We start from the raw sequence: 21,565 nt of genomic DNA, 5'->3' as shown, positions 1-21,565 counted from the left end.
TGAAGCGAGAACAGGGAGGGAAATGGGTGACAGGAGTGCCTGTACGTTCTTGCCCTGTGGGTCTCACTCTCTGCAACATCACAGGAGGGTAACCCAAACCCAAATCATGAGCAGACATCCTCCATGGAGGAAATTCCCAGCAGCCGAGCGCGGTGGGTGAGCTTTCCCAGCCTCACATCCCCTCCCTTACATCCCTCTTTGTGTTTAACCCAGCCTAATTAAGTTGCTTAATTCCATGTTGCTGATACATTGTGGGAGCAGAGCTCCGTTCCAACAATGCTAACGAGCCTCGGAGAGAAGTTAAAGCACCCACTAATGTGTTTAAATGAGTTCTTCCCTGGAGCTTTGCAGTCAGCTGGGAGATGCCAGCGGTGGCACAACGGGGCAGGGTCAGCCCCAGGTTAAGGTCCCTCTTCCTACATCAGGCTCCTCAAATCAATCAAAGCCCATGGAGACCACCTGGCGGAGCTGACAGCTTCCCACATACCTCCTGAGCTTTGCCCTTCAGAATACTGTGGAGTAGCAATTGTTTTTTGGTTATTTTTGTTGTTGTTTTTGTCCTAAAACAGTTCCTGGGACGCTTCTGCATTCCTGGGGAGAAGGGAGCTGCCTCGGACTGACCCCTCTAATGCTGCCAAGAAATCTTCAGCAGCTCCTTCACCCCCCCAGGATCAATTCTGTGGAGGTAATGGATGGCTCCTTCATCAAGTCTTTCTTCTTGCAGTAAATACACTTCCTCGTCGCAGGCATTAGCATGGTCAAGTGAACTCTTTGCAATCAATGGCCGAGGGTGAGGAAGTTTCTCTGAGAAAAAGGTTGTGTTAGCAAACTTGGAGGCTTGCTGCTGGGGCAGAATTGAGGCTGAAAGGAGCAGCACTCGGCTTCTCTTGGGCTGTTTTATTCCTACACTTTTTGTGTACTTTGCATAATAATGCAATAGAGCTGACAAAAGATTTATTCTTGGCGCCTATAAAATGACACAATACAATGAGTTTTAAACAGAGAGGAGAAAAAAAAATCAAGAGAAAAGGTAATTATGCGGGCTCCTCTTAAAGTCTGTAAACGCTATGGACAGAAATTCAATTAGTGCAGATGAAACTGCAGAAGCATTCATTTTCTTCTTTCTTTTTTTAAAGCCTTTTAATGTCCAGGCAACAGGGTGGATTTGAAAGACACCGCTTGTGCCTGCACATGCATGCAGGCACATACACATGCATACATCTGCACACATATAACCATCGCTGATCTCCTTTACATCCACGCACAGCTCTTCTCTTTTATGATGGAGCACTGCTTGCTTAAGCAGAATTTTTTTTTGTAGATTATATATAATCTTAAACCAGTGGTGCTCATCCATGGACAACAGTGTGTGCATGTAGTTCTTATAAATCAGTAACTCACTCACAGAGCACATTTGGGTTAGAAGTACTTTTGGACTGAAAAGATGTTGATGGGAGTGCTGGGCACCCAAGCCTTCTACAGCACATTTGTTTTTTTTAAAGCCTTACCAAATTCTCTCTCAAACTTCCCAGCTCTGCTCCAAAGCCAACTCACGTACCACTTCCTACAAAGAGGGCACCAAAAAGTATTAAAGCAGGCTGCAGTGCAGGGACACCCCACGTGCAGGACACTGCACCCGTGATGTGTTTTCTTGTGGTTCTAGCTTTCTTTTACAGAGGGTCCTTTCCCTGAGATGGAGCTTTCTGGGGCTACAAGAAGCCCCGGAAAAGATCTTTGTTGCCTACATTGCACATTTAGCCTCAGCACCTTCTTGAAAGACACATTGGTGGACCGTCCACAAGGGCATTTGGGTGCTGCAGCCATCAGGAGGCTCAGCACAGCCCATAAAGTGCTTGGGCATCTCCAGTTTTGCATCCTGAAGGAGTCTCGCTAGGGACAGGCTGAACAGCAACCGTCTGCTGATGCTGCGGCTGCAGGCAGCTAACGCAAAGCACGAGCACCATCTACTGCTGCACAGCACTGGGCTGTCTGTCAGTGCCAGGGGCTCAATGAGGCGCTGTTATTATGGTCAGGTTTCTTGACAGTTGCACTAAATGTTGCTCAATAGCTTATTAGTGTTTACTAATAAGGGAAGCTCATGGAGGAATGGATTTTTCTATTCAGCACTTAGACCAAGTGCAAAACTCAGCATTTACCGGGATGCAGCAAGGCCCTCCTGATGACACGTGCTGGAATACCACGATAAAGTTATTTTGCAGGGTACAATAATATGCATTATGCAATGCACAGCCCATTATAAGGCTCCTGAAACGCCAGCATGCATTTTTCAGTGGAAGTAACATGTCTGAAGAGCAAGCAGGAGCACGCCATCCTGCACAATCCAGTGCACTGATCAGCTCTGTATAAATAAACTTTTATAAAAGCAGCATATGAGTTGCACATCCCAGTCCATCACTGAGAAGTGTTCACTGCCCCATGTGGCTGCTCCTCCTCTGGCATTTTTCCCCAAAGACAGGGGTGTCAGTGCAAGTTGGAGCACAGGGAGCCAAGGGGAGGCACCGCAGCTGGTAGTGGTGGTGCCATTCTGATCCAGCAGCGCTTTATACCCACTTTGATTTAGTGGAAAAAACAACCAAGGCACAGATCAACTGGCCTCATTTTCACAGGGAGACTCTTAAACCTCTCCCCTCCCAGATCAAGAAACATTTTATTTTCAGTCAGTTATTTAACATAAATTTATTTTGCTACAGGCCATCACAGGGAAACTGGAGGTTGAATCCCAGACCTGAATAAACTCTCGCGTTTCCTTTTCCACCTTTTCCGTTGCTGTGTCACCCTGCACGTTGCAGGTTTCAGCAGTTCAGAAGGCAATGCACTCTGGTGACTGCAGTGGTTTTCCTTGCAGCCCCATAAATTTCTCCCAGTGGCTTTTTTTTTTGTTGTTTTGCTCTTGCAGCCCTGATTTGCCCCCATTTGTCCCCCCAGGGACACAGGGGGCCAGTGGGGTCCCTCATGGGGACAGGGACCACCCGTTTCGCAGCGTTTGTGGCTCATACATGCAGCACTGTGGAGCACTTCAGAAGGCAATAATTTCTCTTTTTATGGGTTCTTAGAAAACAATTACCAGCAGGAGTGATGAATGCACCTCTAATTATATCTTCAGTCTCACCCACTCCTAGTCATGAACTCCTGTAATAGCAAAGGGCACTCAGGGAAAAATCAAAATGGTTTCATACGGGGATGATTAACCAGACTCGAAGGTTTCATCACTGGGTTTGCTCCACAGGGATGTCCCCAGTGTCCAGGGGCATGCTGTGCAAGGCTGAGGGTGGGAACCCAGCAGCAGGACTGCATCCCCAAAATGCCTGCATGTGTTTTGTATGCATCTGCATCCCCGCTCCGCATGGCACTGCCACATCATTTGGGCCACCTAGCATTTGGAGGCACCTTCTACTGCTTTGCCTTGCAACAGTTGCTCCTTGTTAAGCAGAGAGACTGGCGCAGTGTGATACAGGTAGACAAACCAGCAGGAGCTTTTAAAGCTAATCAGTTCCAGCTGTGCTGCATTTTGGCTGTACTTTTTAGAGAGGGGTGAAAAACATCTTTCAGGTGTTGCTTTTTTGGCTAAAATTTGTTAACTGAGGGCTTCCCGTGTGTGTAGGGAAAGCCTGAGCAAGTCCCCGATGGGGGAGACGTGTCTGAGGTTCACCCAGCCTGGTAGGTCTGTTACACAGTGCTGGAGAGGCCACAAAACCACGCATTGTCTGACCACAGCAGCACTGCTGCGACCTGCCCCGGCTGCCAGTCTGACCCCGATATCTCTGCAAGGATGCAAAGATGCAGCTCTGCAGATTTCCTTCCAAATTCCCACAGAGATCTGCATCCATTGCATTTTAACTGCTCTTCACTGGGTCTGGCCTTTGTTTCTCTTCCTTCTTCTCCCCGTTGCATCTAAGTCATTTGCATTGCGTAAACGCGCTGCAGCACTCTGCTCGTACTGCACAGGCTGCACCACGAGCCTGCCTCTCCGCTGTGCAGCTATTGAATCAGCTTTCCATTGTCTCAAAGTACTTTTTCCTCCTCCCTCCTGAAAGTCTTTGAGAGATGTATAATACCCTCTTGAAAATGGCTCATCATGGATGCAGCACCTGAGGATCTGTTTCTAACTGAGATTCACACCAAATAGGCATTATCCTTGATAGAATTTTTCATGCATTAGATTGGAGGCAAGCGTTGATCAATACGAGTTAAAATATCACTAAGCTACATAAATATAGAGCTCAAGTTTGTAATTATTTGCAATACTTGACTATAAGCTGGAAAATAACATTTCTTATCTCATCATACACAACCTTCTCCACGTGACAAAGCCTGAGCTGCCTTTCCATATGGGCTTGAGCCTCCACTGCCAACGAGGAGCCTGCCTTCAGAGCAGTCACAGCACTGAAGAAATGTCCCCTCTGCTAACCCCAGGCTGCAGCAGAAAGGGCAGCTGCAGTAATTTAACGTTACCCCAACCTTTAAGAGACACAGGTGCACAAAATAAATTTAAAATAGGTTTTTAGCCCTGGACTGCCAATTGCCTGCAAATAAATAGAGATTATTCTTAGCTTTGGTAAAGGGCACAGAGCAAGGCAAGGGGGGATGCAATTGGCAGTTCCCATCAACTGTGGCTCCTTGCAGGGGGGCTCAGCAAGCACCAGCAAATGTAATGGGGACATGGCAGCGCAGCCCCACAGCACAGCTGACAGAAAAGCATCTCTGCCTTCAACCCTGCTGATTACAGCTCCAGGGTGGCTGATGCTCAGCCCCAGCTGTTTTGCCATCACGGAGCCTGACAGAAGAATTTTAAGTCTATTATCTAAAATATGTAGCACACTGCCTTTTATATTATAATTGAGATTTCTTTTTCTTCCCTCTGTGGATTTATTTTTTCTTTAGTTGGCTCATGGCAATCAGATAGATCTCTTCATCTTCCCAGGAAAGCTTCCAGTTCATTAGAATCCACTTTTTTGGTTCCTTTTTTTTTTTTTTTTAATTACCGTGAGTCACAGAACATTTTATATTTGGAATGGCATTATTTGTAGACAGTAGTCGAGCACGTTTGGTTAGCAGCCAGATGCTGAGCACATGCAGCAGGGGAGCGAGATGAAAGGCCCCAGGTAAGCAGGGGGACACGTGCTGACAGCAAGGAGCGCACGGACTGACCCCTCCATGCCTCTCCCCTCCTAAAGTGAGTGCCAGCACTCAAGCAGGCTGAAAGGCAAGCAAAAGCCAAGCTCAAATGGAAACCAAAGATAATTTGGAAGGTAATTTTTTAATTAACAAAAAGCAGTATGGGATAGCAAGTTCAGAAAGATTGCTCCTAAAAGCTTCAAGCTTTGTTTCTCTGCCTTCTATCTTTAGCTTTTTTATTATTATTGATACTGAATGAGGAAAGAGCTTTTTCAGGGTGCTTTGTAGGAAAGTACCATTGATGCTATAAGCGTCTTTCTCATTTCTATCCACTGTGACTGCTATGGCCCTTGAACGGCTACAAAAAGAACAAATAGAGCAGAAAGGGACTCTGCTTGCCAAGTGACACATTGCAAACAGATCACACAGATCTAGAACTGCAATAGCTTCTAATTATCTTGCAGGGGTAATTTAAATTAGTTTGACTCTTATTTATGAGTGTGACATTTGTTTCTTTGCATTGCAGCCGTTCTTGAATACCTTAACGCAGGATCGATATCACTTTGTACCGAGCCAGACCCGCACAACATGCTGCTCCCCACTGAACGTTTGTTTTGCCAGCCGGAGCAATTTCCTCAACCCACCTCCTGCCAGCAGAGCAGCGAGGGACTGGGCCCCCCAAGGGGTGAGCTCCCTGGCTGCTTGCCTGCACCTAGCTCCTGCTGTCCGGCCGGGAACCCGCTCAGCGATGCCACCAGCCTGCCACAGCACCTGGGGGCTTTGGCCTGGACGGGGACATACAGGGGACATGGGGATCACTGGGTGTGTCAGTGCCAGGAGTACGGAGGAAGTGGGGAGCTGGAGACCTTGCTCAAGTAATCCCCCGATTATACCCTCTTTGCAAATTCACAATATAAATAGACAGTGAATATGCTGGAAACCCTTCTTTCCCATACAGGCAGCCTTTTTGTGTTCCTGTAACCCAGCCTGGTAGATGAAGTCAGCCAAGCAGCAACCTCCTGGTGCACGGCAGGTTTTCTCTGGAGCAGCAATGGCATGTGAACCTGGTGCTCCACAGACTGCGCCCACCCCTGCTTTGACAAAGCTTTTAATTTGTCTCCTGTAGCCACAAATGGATGGGTTACTTGTGTCTTCATGTGACAGACAACACCTCTCAGCAGAGGCTGGGGAAAACTGTAACAAATGGTTTGGGGAGAAGTCTGAACTCTGGTCTTCCAGCATATGTGGTGCTGGAGACAGGAAAATATTGTGTGAGAAAGATCAGCACCAAAAACATTTCTGTAGGACTTTTTTAGATCAAGGATCCCTCCCCACAAGATGGGCAGAAATCTGTGAGATTCGGTGCAGCACTGATATGGGTGGCTGAGGCCCTGCCCACCAGCACCGGGATGGGCAGAGCAGAAGCAGCCGGGCTCTGCCCCTTGGAGGTAAAGGCAGGCTGGAGCTCCATCCACTCCACTCATCCTCACAGGACTCGAGGCTAGACGAATACAGGCATCCCCCTTTGCCTTGTTTTTCCAAGTCACTTGCCTCTGAGTCATTTTATGGCCAGATAGCCACATACACATGACCCGTCTTGGTCCAGATTAACACAGAAGTCTGTGAGCTTCAGGATGGTCAGGGACAAACTCAGTACTTCACAGCAGCCACTCAGCTCAAGGCCTTTGCTCTTGGTGAGGACTCGTAAATTCCCCCAGTGCTGCACAGCACCTGGGCAGAGGCCGCAGGGATGAGCACTGGGGTTGGAAGCAGCCCAGGACCAGCAGCTCCAGCACAGGATTTGCTCCCAGCTGCTGGCACTGGCCTCAGTTCTGCAGATTGGCAGAGGAGCGCCCGAATACCAGGAGGGACCTAACCCCAAGCACTGCTGGACAAGCATGGAGAAATAGAGGGAGGAGCAAGGCAGTTGTGACCTTTGTAAAAGGATGAAACAATTGGCATCACATTGCTCTGATATAACTGCAGATGGCAAATCTTTAAATCCAGAATATTTCCAAACCCAGAGACCCAAATTATCAGTCCTGGTCTATCCCAGTGCTAACTACAGTTCCGCCAATGGAATTTTCTCTACAGTCACACACCTCTTGCTTCTCTGAAAAACCAAGCTGTTCTTTTCAAACCTTGGGGCAGATGCATCAAATGAGAGAGGTGAAAGCAATGCTTTGGTTTGATCTGCCTTTGACAGATAAAATCAGAGCCGCCCAGCCAAGCCAAGAGCAAAGCACTGAAGTCAGATTGGCAGCTCAGCAGCAAGACCAGAAATATTCCTGGAGGCCATTTCACAACCCCCCAACACTCCTCCCCAGCCTCAGTCTCCGTGATGAGGGCCTTTTTTTTTGGCACAGGCAGAGATATTTGAGATCCAAGCAAGTGTGGTTAGCTAGCTCTGACTGCTCCTAATAGTCACCCTCATTCATGGCCTCAAAGGACAGCTGATACAGCCCAGGAACCTCCGAGATGAACAAGCTTGTTGATAAAGGACAAGCAAGCATTATATTTTAATGATACTAAATATTAGCATATCAAAATCTTGTTCTTTCAGAAGCCTGTGTTCCTGGAGAGGGGGAAGGAGCTGCCAAGCAGTGGTTCCTCAGCACTGTAATGCCTGTGTTTCTGTTCAGCCAGCTGAAGCTCTTCATCAGGAAACTTTATCTGAATTCCTAAGTAGCCACAGCAAAGAACTGTTCATAGGGATGTGTGGCCATGCCTTAGGTCTGAGGATGCAGACTTCATACAGGGTCTCTCCTTTCCCATTTAATTGCAGGGTATATACACAACAGAGGCCACTTACTGTCGAGATGAAAAACATTTTAGCAATTCCTCCTCGGCATCACGGCTAAAGCACCTTAGGCATGTTTCACCATGGCTATTTCAAGAGAGGAGCTCTATGCTATTCCAGTCCTTGGGCATAAAGCAAAGGCTGCTGGAAATGAAGCAAGCCTGCCAGCAAACATTTTTGTAACTATCACTTTTGTTTTCAAATCCTGTGCGGTATTAATTATTTGCCCATAAAAACAGCATGCAAAGGGGACCAGATGAGAATTTATTGTTTTACGAATCCAGATGGTTTCACAGCTCAAGTTGTAAGGGACGGGCAAAAAGAAAAATTCTTGCTTTTCTGACTTCTGCCTGCAGGAGCCTGAGGGGAGGGGGACGAGTGGGTGGAAGGGAGTTATTGGTCCCATTAACCAAGCTGCCAAAACTACCTCTATTGTATGTATTCTTTACCCTCTCACCTACTCAACACACAAAACCACTGAAGTGTGACTGATACAAGCTAGTGTCTCACCAGCCTATCTTGACAAAAGGCAACCTTGACATCCCATGAGTAATTTTAAAAACTGTTTAGAGTCAAGATTGTATTTTTTCTTATTTTTAGTTTATCCATTTAAAAGACAACTGAATTTATCGCGCTCTCCAGAAAAGTTACATTTCCAAGGTTAGATTTCTGAGAACTTCACTCTAGCTATAACCTAATGATATTTTTGTTAAGAAATCAACACTTCAAAGCTTGAGATAGAGCCATTGTTTGAGCTAAAGCACAGCAGCACTTACTACTGAAGAGGATTTAATCCCATCCATCTCCTGAGGGAATGAGCATGTCCATCCCTTCAGCATATCTAGAAATTTGCATTGTATGCCCATTTGCACCCTATATAGAGGCAGTCTATATTATATCCCCATTTATTTAGAGGAATGTCTAAAGACAGACATGAACCACGCACAAAACCCAAATGCCTGGTTGGGCTGCAGTGATGCAATGACACTTCCCGCTGCCTGAAGAATAAAAGGCAGGTTTTGTAGGGAAGTATAAGACATCTCCTATTAGACAAATACTGATATAAGCAAACCAGAGACATGCAAACTACCAAGCGCTATGTGCAAACCATTTATGTCTTTCCAGAAAATTTGAAAAAGCAAAGAGATGCATGTTTTTCGTTCCAACATGGCCCTTTCCTTACTCTCTACAAGTCATCTGCCAAGCGTATGGCAGGGGGTGCTTTAGCCTGCTGCATACTCCTAGCAGAGCCAGGGTGTTTGGAACCTGCACTTTCAAGTATTAACACTGCTCTCAGATATGCCAATGGGGTTGCAAAAGAAAGTATTGTGATGAAGGCTCTCTGCTCAGAATTTAAACACGGCAGCCAAATGCACAGTGGGATGTACCAGCCCTAGGAACTGCAGGCAGATCTTTGAGGTCTTCCCCTAGACATGCTGGGCACACTTTTCCACTTGGCCTTGAAAGAGTCAGGCTTGTTCCAAGTCACCCAAGTAAAGGTAAATTGTTGATCAGCATCCAGAGCAGACCTGCCTGGTTGAGGCTGCAGAAGAAAAATGGCTTTATTAGAGCCTGTCAGAACATAACCCTGATCCCATGAAGAAGACACAGCTTCACTGTCCATGATAAAGAACCTCTCTGCAATGACAGGCTCAACCCCAGCAGTAAGATAAATAGGCAGCAGAGCCCAGCTGTGTGCACAGTGCTGCAAGGACCTCCAGGATTTGCCCATGGTGTAACTAGGAGCACGTCCAGTGCTAAGCTGAACCTCTGAGAATAACTGACTGTGCACACCAGAAGCCTCTTCACTTCAGGAAATGCACCCAAATCCCTGGGAAATGCAGTTGCTCAGAGGCCTGCAGAGCACAAGCTGCACTTGGTGGAACAGCTGCTTTTTAGCTCCCTAAATCCCCCTCCCAGGCAGCTTTCCTACAATTAAAGGAAACAATTCAAGATCCATCCTGGAAATACATTTTCAGCAATGTTTTGAACTCTTCGGGAAGAGACAAATAAGGACAAGCCTGGAGTAGAGAGAAAAGCAAATATAATTATCGAAGCTTCACTTGCTTCTGCTGGCAAGGTGAGAGCAGTAACAGCGACCCTGGGCTTATCTCTGTCTGCTGGAGGGTTTGGCTAGGGCCCAAGGCAGGGGAGGGCAGACCAAGTCTGAGCCTCGCTCTTTATATCTGTGGCCTTTCACAGCAGTGAAATAGAGCTCAGACCATTCTCTGTCCCCATCTACAAAACCGAGAGGCAGGAAGGTTCTGCTCAGCATCAGGTGCGTCCAAACAAACTGCAAGATGTGCATCCATTGAACCAAAAATAGTTTCAAAACCAGGTCACCGCAAGGTAGCCATGTGCTGCAGCCTGTGCCGTTTTTCCAGCAGGGAGCGATTCCTGGTTTGGGCAGGGAGGAATTGTTCAGTCGGGTATGTCGGGACCCGGGGTGGATGCAGCCATGCTCAAAACACACCAGCAAGGACAGATGCAGACAGCTGTTACCAACACTTTGCCCAAAACAGACAGACACAAGGCACCTCTGGGCCAGACAGTCCTCATAGTCCTGTTAGCATGGCATGGAGCCCACGGTAATACGCCAAGCCTTTCAATTTATTAGTGTATTGTTTATATGTTTATAATGATAGAATCATAACTCTCTCCCGTATTAAAAGATCCCAAACAGATGCAACAATAAACTGAAATTTAAGAGAAACAGATTGCAAGGCAGAGACAGAGCAAAAAAAAAAAACAAAACAGTACTGGTGAATCACAAATACTGAAATAAAATAAATTAATCATCCTAAATAGTCTAATTAATAAAGGTTAATTTATCATCCTGGCTAACCTGATATCTCTGAACCCATCTAACTTAATGCAAAAGGAACAAACCAAAAAGGACAGCAATAACTGGAAAGCCTCAGCAGAAACATTTTCCAGAAGCTGCTTTTTCTGCTCTGTAGAAAGCACCGCAGGTCCATTAGTGCACCAACATGGTCAAGGTGCACATAGATGCTCGCTCAATTCCTGATGTACAGCAGCATAATTAACAGGACATGGACTGACTAACTTTTGATTAGGGACAGATCTTTCCCCTTCCTTTTGCCGTGAGCCACAGACGGTCAGAGGCACACAGCACAACGCCCCCACCGCACCCCGTGCAGCCTGCAGCGGGGTGGCTTCATCACACACAACAAAACCAGCATGGGACAGTCACAGGCTGAGAAATAAGCTGTTCACCAAGCCTGACTGCAGAGCAATCTCACTGTAACGTGCTACTTTTCCACATCTGTACCTACCCCCAGCTTGTACCTAATTGCAAACACCACAGTGCCTGCTGGCTCCCAGTGACTGGCAGCGCAGTTCCCTGCTGATGTGCCATACTCAGTCCTCACCAGGGCACAATCCTCCAGTGCTGATTTCTTTTAACACAGTCAGTTCTTCCTTAAGGCCCAAAACTGAGAGATGGAGGAGCTGCCTGGCTCATCAGCAAGACCGTGGCACAAGTGCTGCACTTGGGGCTGGTGCAGGGGGCAGCATCCAGACCCACTCATTCCTCCCACCACCCCACAAGCTGTCCTACACGCAGTCCTTGTGACAGAAATCCTTACTTAATACTTGAAATCTGCTGGTGGCAGTGGGCGGAGAAGTAGATTATACAACAGAACTATGGTCAAAACATTGCAATTTTTTCTTCCTTTCTTTCTTCCTTTCTTTCTTCCTTTCTTGAAGAAGCCTTCTGGGTTGCTAAATCCTGTACATTGTCAGTGGCAGCTTCATTTCTAAGGGCACAAATGGCTGTCACTTAGCAAGCAACTATGGGAGGTGGTAGGAGAGTATGTCAAAGTGTTCGCTTTCAGATGGGCAAGTGATTTTTCATTACTTTTCCTTGACAACTCTGCAGCTGCTAAGGAATTCTGCCCTCTTCCAGAAGAAAGAACTCTAAGGACTATTTTCTTTTTTTATCAAAGAGGTAAGTGCAGGCTTCGGAAGTGAAAATAGCTTCCCACTGTCTGAGCAGACCTGGGAGCTTCAATGTGTCACTGGAAAAAAAAGCAGTGCAATTCTGGGAGGTTTTAAAGGCCACAGCTTAAATAAAATGTAATTGACTTTCAAGCATTGATCCAGTATTATTAGTGTTTGTTTAATAATCAAAGCTTATCTGAAGTTATTTTGCTACTTGCTTTGGCTGCACTGTTGGATTATTTCACCAAAACAAAGTAATTTTGAGAAGCTTTTCTTCCAGGAATGCTGCTTTCCGCCCTTCCTCCTCATTAACTTCTCCATACGCTGATGATTGTGGAGACTTCACTTAGCTCTGAAGCAGCTTCTGCCTAGCTTTGGCTTCTTCATTGTCACCAGTGCTTCTCATTAGTATCTGTCAAATCTAGAGGACTGCTCAGGTTGTGAGCTCTCGGTGGGGACAATAAGGATAACCCCAGACCCATTAGCCTCTTCTGAAGTAGCTAGAAAATGCAAATCTTTTCCATTATCACCACAAGAAGTAAAACAGCTCCCTCCACGTCCTGTTCGGTTACACTGACCTGTGAGATGCGGTCGTGAGTTGTCACGGTGGCCATCAGAAAGCCCCCAGCTTCCACCAAAGGCATGGAAACTTGTCCACGTTTCTGCGGGTCTGAACAGCTCGATTGCTGCTATCTTCAAAGAGCAGACACCACGGCCAGGATGACCGGGTGGATTAGTGAGAAATCGTTTCCAACTGCTTCTTCATTGACTGTTGCAGGGAAGAAAGCTGCGGATATTTCATTTGATAAACATCATTTAATCCATTTATCCAATTACTGGATAACAAAACAGTCTGAAAAATGTGAACAACTCCATTGCAAGCTAACAGACCTTCTTTGAGTAGAATCACGATTATTTGTCAACCTTAGACTAAGATGAGAACTGGGACTAAGTCAATGTCTCCTTAACCTTGAGCTTACAAGAAATTCCTGCAGTTTGCCAAACCCACTGGTTGAGTCTTTAGGAGGTTAAGACTTCACAACAAATCGCGGAGATACCTTTAGTTTCCTTTAAAAGCAGCAATTTTCGTATAAATACATGGCCCCAGACCCTGGCATTTGAAGAAACTGGCCAAATGTTGCAAAGGAAAAGCTCTGAGCCACCACGATTGGCTACAGAAGGCATACAGAGCTCCCTGCAAATTACCCCAAAACACAGCCAGGTAAATGAACAAAGTCGGTGCTAATATGCGTTAGTCTCTGCACAGCAGCCACCACAAAGAGGTCCTGGACCTGAGGCACAACAGCAGCACAGATGTAAATAATTCGGGCACTTACTCTGTGGGACTGAACCCAAATGCAGAGCAAGAGGAGCTGCTCTGCTGAGGGGGACGGATCCCTGCCAGCTTACGCTGAGCAAGTGGCCCAAGATCTGATCGCAGCTGTGGGAGCCAGATGGTGTCTGATGATTTTTTATTTTTTGTTAATTTTTTTGAGTTCTTCAGACTGGCAAGGGGAAAAAGCAGAGGAATGGCACATTGCATCAGGTTGGTGGGTGGTGATGGGGAGGGGAGGAAGAAGCAGGAGTATTTTCCCAGCTCTGTGGAGTCTGACGTAGGATGAACCAGCATTACAGGCTAAGTGTAGTGCTCGATCCTCATGGGTATGAGTACGCATTTTCTCAGGGGGTGTTACTGGGCAGCAGCTCTTCCCTCTTTTCCAGTGAAGCCAGCAGGGGACCTGGCTGGCTCACTCCAGCTACAGATCAAGTTCCAGTCTCCTGCACCTCCATCCTCTGTTCCTCCTCACTGGAGGTTACCAAGCTGTTAAACACATCGAGCATATTGTTCCTCCTGCGGGTTTTGTCCCTCAAATCTGCCCACGCTTCCTACATGGGGGTAGAGAGTGAGCTCCCAAACTATTTTTTTCTATCTTTTTTCTTTAAAAGGAGGTTTACTTCAGCTGAAACGAAGGAGAGCAACATCTCCAAAGTGGAGGCCAAGAACCTATTCAAGACCTTCCCAGTATCTTTACCTCTTGGAGAAAACTGCTGAGCTGCTGAGCACGCAGTAGCACATTGCAGCGACTTCTCAGACGAGGAAAGCTTTGTGGCAGTTCTGACAGACAGAAGCTCCCCTGGAGGGCTCACTTGCTTGGGCGGATGGACAGCGGGAGGCTGGGCAGGGCAGCTCTTGGTCACTGATGGTCCCAGCTCTGAGTGCTCACACGGGCTTGTGCCTTTCTTCCTCCACGTGTGTATGCTGTTACCTGTATGTATGCATGTGGATATGTATACATTTACAAGCTCCCAGGCAGGAACAGCTCTTCAAACGTGATATGCAAGGATTTCCATTTGAATTGATTTCCATGATTCCATTTGATTAAAATGGAAAGACATTTGCGGGCAACCCAGCTGAAATTTGCAACGTGCTGGTGGCCCCAGTGGGTGCCAGAGGCAGCGGCCCCTCACAGCATGCCTGTGTAGATAATTCCCCTGGCCACGTCCTGAACTTCAGAGCAGCCAGAAATTGCACCAAGACACCCCCACATGGTGATGACAGTCACTCCTTCCTGACAGGAACCAGCTGATCCTCCAAATCGCTTTTCCTTGCTAGCCTGAGGACTGCTCCTCTGTCATCCCCCCCGCGCTGAAGACAGTGGGAGAGAGGATCTGGTTTCCACTTTGGCACCCCAGTGCCTATTGCCAACCACAGAGAGATTTGCCAGGTGGCTCAAGCACAATGGGAGTTGCGTGTTCAAAGGCAGGGAATGGCATCAATAAATCCAGGCGGCCTCTCTGCTTGCAGCGGAACACCGCGGAGAGCAATGAAACCTCTGAAACAGCTTCTAATTGCAGCCTCTACCCCTGGGAGCCGCGGTCTTTATTAATGCAATTATGATGTAGCCAAAGGCAGGGGATGCTTCTGCTGACCTTGGTAGGGGAATGGAGGCCTTTAGTCACCACAGGCAGATTGCTTCCTCCCCCGGTGAACAGCACATAACCCAGCGTGCTCCCGTTCCTGCAGATGCACCGTCTTGTCATTTGACCAGAGCCTATGCAAACCGCTGCTTCATGCCACCCCCCTCGCCCTCACAAATCACAAGTAAAATTCAACAATCTCCGAGTTAGTCTTTTGGTAAAAGAAAAATCAACAGAAATAAAGCTTAAAGTTACACCAGAAGCACTCTTACATCTTGATTTATACAAATTAGGAATAACAACCTTCAAAGAGCCCTGATTACAACAAATTTTGAGCTCTGATTTAACTGTCATTTGATGCTTTGGACTAATTACCTTAAAGGCAGTCAGCGTGGAGGCCTGTTCTCAAAAGAAATGCTTCCATAAAGTTAAACTCTGGGAGCAAGGTGGTGCCATTAACAGCATTGGGGGTGAGGAGGGAGATGACCACGTCTTACCTGTTCAGATGAGAGGCTTGGGAAAGCACCGTACAGACTTCACTGTGCAGACCTGCAACCAAAGCAGGTTCTAGCTTCAGAGCATTGTGTAGTTTTAGTCAAAAGAGCTTTTCTTAACATTACCATAGATGCTTTGTGAACATAAATCTGAAAGGGGATTACTAGCTGTGCTTGGATTGTAAAGTACTCACTGCCACCCCCCTTCGGAGATCAGTCCCAGCACTTTATACCTGTTAGCTGTAAAATCACACCAACCTGAGTTCCCCTATGTAGTGGATCAATCACAAAGTAAAAGAGCATCCTGAGACTGGGTTTCTCTATTTGACTACTCAAAGCAGACAGTGAATAGAAGGAGGAAGATTTCTTACTTTACATGACACAGACCTGGAGCAACTGGGTAGCTTGGGCAAGGTTATTCAAGAAATCAGCAGTTACGGAGCACCCCTGGGGCACTGGATCCACCTTTCCTGGTGCTGGCTGCAGCACGCTGCGGGTGGCCCCAGGACAGGCTGCGTGCCAGCCAAAGCCTTTGGCTGGGCTTCACAGCAGAAGCAAGCAAAGCCTCTGCTTTGCTGGGAAAAGGACAGAGACCTACAGGGTCTGTCTGCAAAGCAGAGGATTGAGACTTAAGGAGAAGGCATACTGTGTGTAGAAGCATGCGAGGCAGGGTGGGGCAGGTCACTCACACCTACCCTGAGGACACTTTTCCGTGGTACCACTTGTATAGACTGTGACAAGGCCTCAGGGAACTGCATGCTGCCAGCCCAAGGTCCAAGGAGTGAGCATCCCATAGCTTGAGGGAGTAATATGTGACAGACACTTAGATAACATCCTCAGGAAGTCTAAGGGCTGGAGTTTTAAAAGCCAGTGCACTAATCAACATTAAAGTAACAGCCTCTGTGAGCCTCTATCTTAAAATTATGCTTTAGGGATTTACCCAAGTTGCACAGAAACTGGCAGCAGGGAGACGACGGCTCCTTTCAGCCCCTGACCACCAGGCTGCCCCTCCTTGAGGCAGTCAGACACCCATTAATGAGTAAAGGAGGATTTGTATGCATTTATCATACTGTGTTGCTCATGGCACATAATAGCTTTCTATTCTGCATGATACTATAGTTTAGTTTCCTACTGTTAAGCATGAAGAACTGCTATAAAGCAACAGCTGGTGCTAGCAATATCTGCTTAGCCTGTAACACCACCCAGCAAGCACTAGCAGTGAATAGCGAGGAAACTCAAATCTTATTACATGGTAGCACAGTGTGCTCCTTGCCTATAGATCCCCCTTACCGCTTCTCCTTATAAAAGTAGATTCAAAATGAGGATCCGTCCAACTTCAAAAACCCACTTAACCCAAGGTTTTGCAAAAGCCCCATGGAAGGGTCTTGCATGGCTCCGGGAAGGAGGGCTTCCTACTGCAGAAATACAGCCCAGCTGCCAAGTGAAACCCACGTTGGAGGATGTCAGGTCTCGCTCCATCTCAGCATCACATTGCACCAAAGGGTGGTCTCATTGTCCCGAAGACAAATTTACCACTTCAGAAAACAACACGAGTTTCCCCACAGCAAAACTTGCCAACAGAATCCAAGAGGAAAATCCTTGTTTATCAAATTCACTTTCAACTTGAAATCTTTTTCAAGTTCAAAACCGAAAGTGAAAAAAATGTGATGAGCTGCATTAGTCCAGAAATTTCTTGTTCAGGACTTTGAGTCTTAACCCTCCCCTGACCTAGTTGCAGCCGAGATCTTCTGTTTGACCTCATTTGCAAATTTAATAAGAACAATCTCTGGCATCTTCCAGATCATTAGTGAAAACACTGACTGGCAGTAAACCCAGTAAACAGTTGCAGGACCCCACTTTACCAAGTCCTGTTTTCACAAGAAATAACTTTTTATCATGGTTTCCCCACCAGATTTCAACCATCAAACGAAAGTTTCTTTAATGCAGTTTCCCCTACCTTGATTATGAAAATATAATGGGAGAAAAATCAAAAGCTTCATTAATGTCAGGTTACATGATATCCACTGCTTTTCTTTAGAATTAAAAAAAAAAAAAAAAAAAATTGGATGATGCTGTCACAGGAGAAAATCAACACGGTTTTAAAAAGTGCTGCTGACCTTATGTGCTAACTTTCATTATTTGTTACAGTATTTTCCTGGAAATTAAAATTAAACTTGCTGGTCTGTACCTTCCTGGAGCCCCATTTTAAAGAGAAATATTTTTTATCTTTTATCAGGAGACATCCCTCATTCTTCATACGGTCTCAAAAATAGTGGTGCACAGCTCTGAGGTTGCTCCAGGCTTTTCTCTACATACCCTACAGTGATTTTCAGCGCACCTAACTGATTTCAAAACAATCCATTCTTTTTCCTGCAGTCTTCTGTGTTAGCTGCTGGACATTTCAGTTGAAGCTGAAGCAAATTCATCACAAAATACTTCTGTGTGCTGGGCATCACCCAACCACAGCCTCCCCTCCTCACTGCAACCAACACTCCCTGTCTTCCTCCTGCATCTGATATGCTCGCACAGTAGCTTTTCATCCTCTCTGCCCTTCCTAGCTCTGCAATCATTTTGTGCCTGGGCCTTTTGGCAGTCCCCAGCCTGTTCTCCCAGGCCCACACACTATCCTTTTGTGTTCCTCTCTAGCAATCTGACCCACTTTCCATGGTCTCAACTGTTCCACTCTGCTTTTGTGGTGACCGAAGGCACTGTGACTTAGCACCAGCACACAAAGCCCGTTAGATGCCCAGACAAAGCCCGCCAGAGGTATCTGGGCCACAGCCCCCTGCCCAGCACACCCGCTTTCTCCCCGCATACTGATAAGAGAAGCTTCTGGCTGCAGAAAATCAGGAGACGGGCAGCTTTCTCAGGGATGTAATTAGTAATTATTTGCACTAACACCTAAACTGGGCTGTGACTCAGCTGTGCTAGATACTCAGTGCACTGAGAAAGGACAACTTCTTCCTTGGACGATGAAGGTACCACACGTGGAGTGAGCAGGGGGCAGAGGGGCTGGGGACCAGACCTCACAGCCCGGGGCTGGGAGCAGCACGAGGCAAAGGGCAGGGGGAAAAAATAGGATTTAAGGGTACCCACCGACCCACTCATGCACAGAAACATCTCACAAACCTGCAGTAAGGAGATGGAGCTCCAGACCCACCGCAGCTCTGAAAGCCTCCCCTGCACTGGGCTTCCCTGGCAGCACCAGAAGGAACATCTGAGCCCTCGGTGAGCCACCAGGCACGGACACTTCTGTGTCTGCAGAGACGGGTAAAAAGACAGCAGCAGGAGGCTGACCTGGATGATAACTGTGGTACTGGGGACAGATCAGGGAAGAAGATGGAGGGAGGAGACTGAGGGCTCGCTCAGCAGTGTTGGGATTGGGCTGGTGAGAGGCAGCCCCTCTGGAGGAGACTCAGACAGCCTGAGCTCTCCCTGTGGAGACAGGACAGGCCTGACGAGGCTGGAGCCATCAGTATGAGACCAGGAGCTGGATGTTTCCTTGCAGAAGGTTATTCCCAGGTAAGGCCTGAGGAGCAGATGCTGGCCAGAGGTGGATGTCCTCGTCACAAAGCCAGCGAGCAGGACTGCACTGCGGTGTGGGGCCAGGTCGAGCTGCTGCCAAGCAGCCCCAAGGTGAGAACCATGGCCTGGTGTGGCCACATCGCCCCAGCAGCCAGGGGCAAGTCACCTCGGTCTTAGAGCAGACGTGCAGAAAAGCCACAATGTTGTTTATTAAAGCAAAAATCTGTGGGAAGGTTACGCCTGAGAGACAGGGTTAGATAAATAAGGAAAAATGCTTTGAAAAGTACAACTGATCATCTCTTACTGCTATAGCAACAGACCTTGAAAGTCATTGTTAGGGCACCAGGAAAGGGCCCTGAAGGAGGAAGAACCCAAACTTGGATTTTGGTATGTTATTAAATGCCACTGGTGTGATATGTATTACTTGGCCAACAGAATAAGATGTGTATTACCCAGCCTCAGAATAAAAAAAAAAATATGAAAAAGCCAAACTCACCCGAATCAGCTAATTACACCAATGAAACCTCATTGCCTCTGGCAGCCCAGCAGCTCTCCTGGGCACACACGAGCACCACTCAGAGCACACAGCTCTGTCCACACCATGCCGGGACAAATCCCACGCCACATGGGAACACGGGCAAAACCCCGCAGCTGCCACGGGTGGAGGTTTTAAGGACCCAGACAAAATCACCCCATGGCAACGGGAAACCCAGCCAGCAGCTACCAGCCCCAGTGCATGTGCTGGAAGGCAAGGCAATCCATCTGGGGATGCCTCAGGGCACCCCTTGGCCCAGGAGTTTGTATAGCAAACGATGGGAATTTTGCTCCATAAATTATTCAGCCTCTCTGTCCAGTACTGGCTGTTACTGAGTCACTGAGGAAAAGGTCTTCCTCTGACTTCAGAGGGCTCCAGATCAAATCCCAATAACTTTATTCTACAGAGTGAACATCTGAAATTGAAATAAAGTTCAGGTTAGCATTTCACACCTGTGAATTTTTTGTATTTTCTAGTTTTTCTAAAAAGCTGTGATGACCCAGATGTTTTCTTGACAAGAAAGAAGTTTGCCACAGGAACCCATTTTGTTCATTCATTCACTTTGTAACACAAAAACCTTCCAAGAACTGTCCACATGTTTCATGATGCTGATCAAAAGCGTCATTATTAATGAAGAACATAATTTGACAGGACATGTTCAGAAAAACCCTTCTCTGTAAGAAGACTCAGATCAGGAACCCAACATCAAATAAAAATTGTTCCAAAGAGCCCTCCTGTGCAGAAAGCATGAAAACAGAGGGGAAGGCACAAGAAGAGCAGTGGGGCAGAAATCCCACATTTCTCTGCTGCCTCTATGCTCAGTACAGCCACGTGCCCTGTGGTACAGAAGTGCTGTTGCCTGAAGCAGCCCAAAAGCCTTGTCCTGGGTTTGCGAGGACTTGGGACTTGCAAGGACACAGAGACACAGGATGCGATGCAGATGTGCAGCCAGTTAACGAATGGCAGACCTGAAGCTGGGCAAAAGCAGTTTTGGGTTGACAAAACACAGAAGCAGGGCCTAATGTACGCAGATGACACCAGAAATAGTGAATTCAGGCATGACATAGCCACAAAAAAGTGAAAAAGAGCAAAAGTGTGAAGACAGGTTAAAAACAGTTACCCTGACTGGACCCCAGAAAAAGCAAAACAAAATCCCCAATCCAAACATCGCGTTCCTGCCAGCAAAGGGCCCAGCTGGTGACAACCTGCTGCAGCCCCCACATCGTCCCCAGACAAACTGCTGGCCTAGCAGCCATGGGAGCAGGGCAGGGCTGAGCACAGCCCCCAATGTGAGTGAAAAGTAGGTGCGTAAAGCCATTGTAATTCTTATTTCTTCTTACAACCAAATTTTAAAAACGATTAATTCATATATAACAATATATTTGTGGCTTTGTTTATAAATAAAGCATGCTCTTTGCCCATTTACAGAACGTTGAGCCCAACCGCAGCAATTAATGTGAGTGCACACAGGCTCGGCACAGGTCGTGTAAGTACTTTTAGGGTAGGGGGATGTGGTGGTGCTTTCCCTCTGACTGGGTTTGCCCACCAAGGCAGCTCCCCCAGGTACAGCAGACACTGCTCGCTCCCTGTCTGTGCTCTCTGAAGAAACCTTTGCAAAGACCACGGGAAGCCTGCTGCCAAAGCCACAAATTAATTTTATTGTGTTCAATGCCATAAAGCCCCGAAGTGATGTCTCATTTGCAGTGTCCCTATCCCACAGCACCATCTCGTGGGAGACTGCAGCTTGAAAAAAGGAACCAGCAAAACCACCAATTTAGATTAAATCTACTTCCGAGCATCCCATTGCCCTTCCCAAGACTTCAAGCCCCTGCAAGAAGCTGCCTCAGCCCAGCAGGACCAACGCTGCAGGGCTCACACCTCCTCCTGAGAGCATCCTAAAGGAGGAGGGACAGAGCCCCACCAGGACACAGCACCACCAAGAGCTCCAGGAGGAAGCCAAGCATCCAGCACCACGCTGCAAAACCCATGCCCTTTAACATGCTGGGAAGGATCTGGGTTCAGAGCAGGAGCTGGAAGTGCAGCAGCCGTTTAGCCCATCTAGGAAGTGCCCTATTCTATTTTTTTCCTCTGAAGCCCTTTGAGCTCTGCACGCTCAGCTCCTGGGACAGGATTAGTGGGAGGAAGAGCCCATGCAAGACCCCGCATCTTTCAGGTCATGCCAACAGCCTGCAA

This window comes from Anas platyrhynchos, chromosome 21 (assembly GCF_047663525.1).
Source record: "Anas platyrhynchos isolate ZD024472 breed Pekin duck chromosome 21, IASCAAS_PekinDuck_T2T, whole genome shotgun sequence".
In the NCBI taxonomy this organism is placed as follows: domain Eukaryota; kingdom Metazoa; phylum Chordata; class Aves; order Anseriformes; family Anatidae; genus Anas; species Anas platyrhynchos.
The sequence above is the reverse complement of the archived record's forward strand: the minus strand, read 5'-3'. Positions refer to the sequence as shown.